The sequence below is a fragment of the Mirounga angustirostris genome, unplaced genomic scaffold, assembly GCF_029215605.1.
Source record: "Mirounga angustirostris isolate CCGP_5_RB_7025 unplaced genomic scaffold, mMirAng1.0.hap1 SCAF_4, whole genome shotgun sequence".
NCBI classification, from domain to species: Eukaryota; Metazoa; Chordata; class Mammalia; order Carnivora; family Phocidae; genus Mirounga; species Mirounga angustirostris.
Window position 1 is genome coordinate 52,300,115 of NW_026991712.1, and position 7,595 is coordinate 52,307,709.

Sequence of the window (7,595 nt, forward strand, 5' to 3'; positions counted from 1 at the left end):
TATGCAGCCAGTTCTAGATTTTCCAATTTTTGATATTATCTATTGACATCCTACCCTGTTGAGTTATAATTTTTTTGGTTAATATGGAGATGGATAACACCTGGAGAACCACTACTTTAGTTCTTTGATAATTTCTCCTTTTCAATTTTGCTATTCTCTCTTCTTGGAATTTTCATTAGTTATTTGTTGGCTCTCAGGTACTGATATTCCATAACTGAATTTTCCACCTCTAATTTACAACCTTTTTTTTTTTTAAAGATTGTATTTATTTATTTGAGACAGAGAGAATGAGAGACAGAGAGCATGAGAGGGAGGAGGGTCAGAGGGAGAAGCAGACTCCCCGCTGAGCAGGGAGCCTGATGCGGGACTCGATCCCAGGACCCAGGGATCATGACCTGAGCTGAAGGCAGACGCTTAACTGACTGAGCCACCCAGGCGTCCCAAGACTATTTTTTTTTTAAGATTTTATTTATTTATTTATTTGAGAGAGAGAGAGCACAAGAGGGGGAAGCAGGAGAGGGAGAAGCAGACTCCCTGCCGAGCAGGGAGCCCGATGCGGGACTCGATCCCGGGACTCCAGGATCATGACCTGAGCCGAAGGCAGTCGCTTAACCAACTGAGCCACCCAGGCGCCCTAATTTACAACTCTTAATCCTCTTATAATACTCTCTAGAATATTTTTTTCAATTTGAATTTCTATGGATCCACTGATTTTTGTGCATGTGGAAAAAATTTTCAGAGATCTTTCTTGATAATTATTAGCATACTATTCTCTTCCTTTTCTTTCTTTCCTTCTTTTTAATGGATGAAATTTTTTTGGTGAAACATTCTAAGGATACTAGTGAGCGTTTTATTTTTAAATTCTTTTCTATTCCCTATATTATTCCTATTCCTTTGATAGTCTTTTTTTTTTTTTTTTAGAATGAGGCAACAGAAAGCTGATTGGGAGGCCTGGGTATGTGGGTGTGACTTTTCAATTATCAGACTTAGTTGTGAGATAACTGGACAAGTGTCAGTCATGTCACCACAGATACTTAAGTGCCTGAATGGGGTGGACTTCATGTGGAGGGCATTGTTATCTTTGTAGAGGAGGGCTTCACTCCTGGCCCGGAGTGGAAATAATGTACGTGGAATGTCCAAACCCTGAGATAGCCCAGAGATCTGTGGGGATGATCACCAACTTTTCTGGCTGTGTTTCACTATGCTCTCTAGTGCTGCCTTTGTCCCCTTCATCAGTTCCCACTCCTCACCTGCTTCCATTTTCTTGAAATTTCTCTACATCTCATGTTGGCAGGTATTTTTACTCCATCATTTTTACTGTAAGCGCGTGTTCTCAGTCTGATATCTTTAAGCAGAGCCACACTTTCTTTTACTTTTATATTTACAATTGCTGTGATGATACCTTGCATTTATTTGTTTTCACAGCACCTTCGCATTCGTTTTATTTTATCCCTATAATGCTCTCCAGAAGAAAGTGTGAGCAATAGGTATTTTCATGTCCAATCTCTGGATGATAAAATGCAAGAAAAGTATCTTTTTTCCAATATGAGATATGATTTTATTCTATCAAGGTCTCTCTTTTTAAACATATTTATTTTTTTATTTTAATTCCAGTATAATTAACATACAGTGTTACATTAGTTTCAGGTGTACAATATAGTGATTCAACAGTTCTATGCATTGCTCAGTGCTCATCGTGATAAATGTACTCTTAATCCCCATCACCTACTTCACCCATTCCCCCATCCACCTTCCCTCTGGCAACCATCAGTCTGTTCTCTATATTTTAGAGTCTGTTTTTTGGTTTGTCTCTTTTCTTTCTTTCTTTGTTTTGTTTCTTAAATTCCACATATGAGTGAAATCATTTATTTGTCTTTCTCTGACCTATTTCACTTAGCAGTACACCCTCTAGATCCATCCATGTCATTGGAAATGGCAAGATTTCATTCTTTTTTATGGCTGAGTAATATTCTATTTTGTGTGTGTGTGCGTGTGTGTGTGTGTATATATATATATATATATATATATACACACACATGCCACATCTTCCTTATCCATTCATCTATCGATGGACCCTTGGGTTGCTTCCATAATTTGGCTATTGTAAATAATGCTGCAATAAACATAGAGAGGCATATAGACTTTCAAATTAATGTTTTTGTATTCTTGGGGTAAATACCCATTAGTGCGATTTACTGGGTCATAGGGTAATTCTATTTTTAATTTTTTGAGCAACCTCCATACTGTTTTCCACAGTGGCTGCACCACTTTGTATGGCCACCAACAGTGCACCAGAGTTCTTTTATCTCCACATTCTTATCAACACTTGTTGTTTCTTATGTTTTTGATTTTAGCTCTTCTGACAGGTGCGGGGTGATAGCTCATTGTAGTTTTGATTTGCATTTCCCTGATGATGAATGATGTTGATCATCTTTTCAGGTGCCTGTTGGCCCTCTGGATGTCTTCTTTGGAGAAATGTCTGTTCATGTTTTCTGCCCATTTTTAAATTGGATTTTTTGGTTTTGGGGTGTGGAGTTATATAAGTTCTGTTTATATTTGAGATGTTAACCTCTTATCAGATATGTCATTTGCAAATACCTTCTCCCATTCAGTAGGTTGCCTTTTTGTTTTGTTGTTTCCTTTGCTGTGCAGAAGCTTTTTGTTTTGATGCAGTCCCAACGGTTTATTTTTGCTTTGGTTTCCCTTGCCTCAGGAGACATACGCAGAAAAATATTGCTACAGCCAATGTCAGAGACGTTACTTCCTGTGTTCCCTTCTAAGATTTTCATGGTTTCAGGTCTCACATTTAGGTATTTCATCCATTTTGAGTTTATTTTTGTGTATGGTTTAAGAAAGTGGTCCAGTTTCATTCTTTTGCCTGTAGCTGTCTGGTTTTCCCAACACCATTTGTTGAAGAGACCGTCTTTTTCCCATTGCATATCCTTGCCTCTTTTGTCAAAGATTAATTGACCATATAATCATGGCTTTATTTCTGGGCTCTCTATTCTGTTCCTTTGATCTATGTGTCTATTTTGGGGCCAGTAGCATACTGCTTTGATTACTATAGCTTTATAGTATATCTTGGAATCTGGGATTGCGATATTTCCAGTTTTGTTCTTCTTTTTCAGTGTTGCTGTGGCTATTTGGGGTCTTTTGTGTTTCCACACAAATTATAGCTTTATTTGTTCTAGTTCTGTGAAAAATGCTGCTGGTATTTTGATAGGGGTTGCACTGAATTTGTAGATTGCTTTGGGTAGTATGGACAGTTTAATAATATTTGTTCTTACAATCCACGAGCAGGGATTATCTTTCCATTTGTTTGTGTCATCTTCAATTTCTTTCATCAGTATTGTTTTATATTTTGTAGCTTTGGAGTATAATTCTTTCTTTCACCTCCTTGGTTAAGCTTATTCCTAAGTATTATTTTATTATTTTTGGTGAAATTGTAAATGGTATCGTATTCTTATCTTTCTGCTACTTCAGAATATAAAATGCAATGGATTTCTGTACATTGATTTTGTATCCTGTGACCTTACTGCATTCATTTATCAGTTCTAGTAGTTTTTTGGTGGAGCCTTTAGGGTTTACTATATATATAGTATGATGTCATCTTCAAATAGTGAAAGCTTTACTTCTTCCTCACCAATTTCAGAAGACCACTCTGAATTAGCGCTGAATGGCTTAAAATGAAACACTCATTTAATGTGCTCACAAATCTTCAATCTCAGCATAACTTAACAGACAACTCCTCTCTTCTCCATGCAGTGTTAGCTGGGACAGCTCCACTAAAGCTGAAGGGTCTCCTTCCAAGCTGGCATGCTCACATGACTGGCAATTTGGTACTAGCTGTTGGTTGCTGTCCACTGGGGGGTTTGTGCTTCCTCATAGCATAGTGGTTGGATTCTCAGAGAAAGAGACAGGTAGTGTAAACCACCAAACTATCACGGCAACACCTCTGCTACATAGTCTGCTGTATTTCTCATATAGGCTAGAGTCTGTTTGTCAGAAAATTACTGACAGCAGATTCAAGGGAAAGTGCACCTGTTCATGGGAGGATTGCTAGATAATTCTGGGGCCATGTTTTGGAACTACTTTATGTTTGAATTAGCATTTTTCTTATTGTGAGTGCAGATGAGCATCTTTTCACAAATCTAAAGGTTATTTATATTGCCTATTCTGAACTGTCGGTTCATCCCTTTGCCTATTTTTTCATATTTTTCATATTTTTTCTTATTTATTTCAAGGATATTTTTATGTAAAAGGAAGGTGAGCCTTTCCTTTGTAATATGAGTTACAAGTAGTTTTCCCCAGTTTATCACTTGTCTTTTTTGTTTATAATATTTTACCTCATGCAGAAGTTATTTTTTAATGTGGCTGAATTTTATACTATTTTGTTTTATGGTTTATGGATTTGAGTCTATAATTAAAAAGGCCTTCCTCCTTTATAGGAGTTTACTCAAGTTTTTATATTATATTTTTATTATTATTATTATTTACATTTAAACACTATTCATTTGGAATAATTTGTCTTGATATATGCTTGAGATATGTTCATTTTTCAAAATGAACTGGAAAGGGCCACCTGGGTGGCTCAGCCAGTTAAGCATTTGTCTTCGACTCAGGTCATGATCCCAGGGTCCTGGTCAAGCCCTGAGTCTGGTCCCTTGCTCAGCAGGGAGTCTGCTTCTCCTTCTGCCCCTCCCCCTGCTCTTGCTCTTTCTCTCTCTCTCTCTCAACTCCTTTTAATATTGGAACCTCTAATTTCTTTTTACTTTCTTAAAAGCTCAGTGGTTGATATTTTAGCCCAATGTTACACTGTAACGTGACAGTGAGCATTATTTAATTTTTCCTGATGTCAATGGAATGCTTCTTGAGTTTTCCCATAAAACATGCTGCTGGCTCAGTGCTTTTTTTCAGGATTGTTAATATGCTGTTTCTCCCTGAATCTATCAAATGATAACTTAACAGTTTATAATATTGAATGTTATACTTGCTTCATAAAATGTACTTAGGAGCTCCTTTTTTTTTTTCCTGTGCTCTAAAACTATTTAACTAGTATTGGAATTATATGTTCTCTAAAGGTTTTGTGGAATTCCCCTGGGGAAACATTTGAAGGAACAAAAGCGACTTTTGTACATTTTCCATTTCTTCTTTGGAAATCTATCTGCTAAGGTTTTTTTTAAATATTTTTGATGAATTTTGGTAAATTATATTTTTCAAAATATATTTTATTCAGGTTTTCAAAATAATTTATATAAAAACTTTAGTGATTCTTTTTATTTCCTCTTGTTCTGTGAATTACCTTAACATTTGTGGTCTGAGAATTTTATAAGCTCATTTCTATGCCTGAAAGGTTAAATTATTCCTATTTTTATTTCCAGTTCTTGAAGGAAAATTCTCCATTAAAATATTATTCTTCTGGGCTTTATTTAATTCTTGCCACAACACTCTGCATGATAGATTTATCCAGATAATAATACTATCCTCTTATGAATATTAAAGTCTACTTTAACTGGATTTAAGTGAAATTCTTTCCTAGAAAAGCATCTTGATGATTACGTACTGAGCATTTTAACTGTTCAAATAAGGTCACAAGCTCCTCATAATCTTTCCTTGAGAGTACATAAGACACAGCTCATGTTATAAACAATACTTTAAGAAATTTTAAAGGATTTTATTTAACTTGAAAGGCTACCAATAAAAGTTCATGAATTCAACCAACTTACAAGTTATCTGCTTGAATGGAGGGTCTTAGTCCATTAATTAAACATTCCATGAAACTTGGGATTTCATATTAATCACTCAGATTTATAATTCCCAGTGTTTAGGTCATATACTTCAATAAACACAGTTTTCTCCACTAAACTTAAATTTCTTAGGGGACAATCATAATATTTACTTGAAATATTTATTTTCATTTATATAGTAAAGAGAGAATGTGTCTCCCTACTTTAAGAACACAGAAGCAGCAGGAGTTACTGCTTTCTTCTCCAGTGTTTTAACACTTGGCTACTTGTTTTAAAATAAATGTAGCAGATGAGTGCTCCATTCAGTAGCACATATACTAACACTGGGATGATTCAGAGAAGATTAGCATGGCCCCTGCACAAGGATGACTCCCAAAAAATGTAGCAGTTGAGAAAGCCGGGGTGCTGGGAGGCTTACCGTGTTTCTCTGGGACACACAGTTATTAATGGCTGAGCTGAGTCTAGAGCCCAGGTTTTTCAACTTTCTCCCTCTTAGATCTTAAAGGTTAGTAGTGGAGACAGATATGTGAGGTGAATACAGGAAGTGGTAATGAAAACCTGAACAGGGCCTGGAAGGCTGAGCAAGATTTGCAGGAGAATGGAGGGCTCCCCACTAGAGGGGACCACCAGAGCAAAGACCCAAGGGGCAGAGTACCCAGGAGCAATGACCCAGGACTCATCCAGAAGCTGGATAGCATTGTGCGAAGTAAAATAAGCCAGCACAGAAAGATAAGCACTGCATGATCTCACTTATATGTAGAATCTAAAATAGTCAAATTCATAGAAGCAGACAGTAGAATGGCTGTTGCCAGGGGTGAAAGAAGTGAGGAGATATTGGTCAAAGGGTACAAAGTTTCAGTTATGCAAGACAAAAAGAGTACTGGAGATATAATGTACAGCACAGCGACCATAGTTAACAATACTTTATTATACACTTGAAATTGGCTAAGATGGTAGATCTTGAATTAAATCACACCCCTTCCCCCCACACACAAAATGATGACTATGTACAGGTAATGGATAAGTTATTTAGCTTGATTGTGGTGATCTTTTCACAATGCAGACTTATATCAAGACATTGAGGGACATCTGGCTGGCTCAGCTGGTCGAGCATGGGACTCTTGATCTCAGGGTTGTGAGTTCAAGCCCCATGTGGAATGCAGAGCTTTCTTAAAAAAATCAAGTTGTGTGCCTTAAATATTTTTAATTTTTATATGTCAAAGGTATCTCAATAAGGTTTTAAAAAGAAAGAAGTTAGATAGTAGGTATGGCTGGAGAAGAGGGTATGTGCCTGGAGCAGGAAGGAAAAACAAAGAAAAGAGATGGGGCAGAGATCATGAGTTATTGTTGTTTTTTATGTAGGCTCTGTGCCCAGCATGGAGCCCACTGCAGGGTTTGAACTCACGACCTTGAGGTCAAGACTTGAGCTGATATCAAGAGTCGGATGCTTAATCACCTGAGCCACCCAGGCACCCCAAAGAAATGGAATTTTTTCTCCATGTGATAGGAAGCTTTAGACACATCCCTCTCAGGGAATGAGCTAGAGGACTAGATCTCAGGGGGTAGAAGGAAACTAACTGTATATACTTTATAGTGCTTAAAGTTTTTATCACGTGCATTTACTACTTTTTAGAGAGAAAAAAATTCAAACAAAAATTAGTCATTAAAATTAATACAACCAAGAAAGATTCATCTGAGCAGGCAACCCCCGCAAAGGAAAAAGGAAGAATCCTGTGTTTATCAGTGAGGGCAAACTTCAGTTAAAAAGTTCATATTTTTTCGACTTAAAGAGGCTGCCCTCGAAGTGTTTCTGAGAAGCAGTTTAAGTCTGAGACCCTCTGGGCTGTT

At 36.9% G+C, this 7,595-nt stretch overlaps 1 pseudogene; it reads left to right on the top strand.

The window, feature by feature from the left end:
- Positions 1–6,040: 6,040 nt before the first annotated feature.
- On the top strand, positions 6,041–6,141 carry LOC123860652 (U6 spliceosomal RNA; annotated as a pseudogene).
- The last annotated feature ends 1,454 nt before the right edge of the window (positions 6,142–7,595 follow it).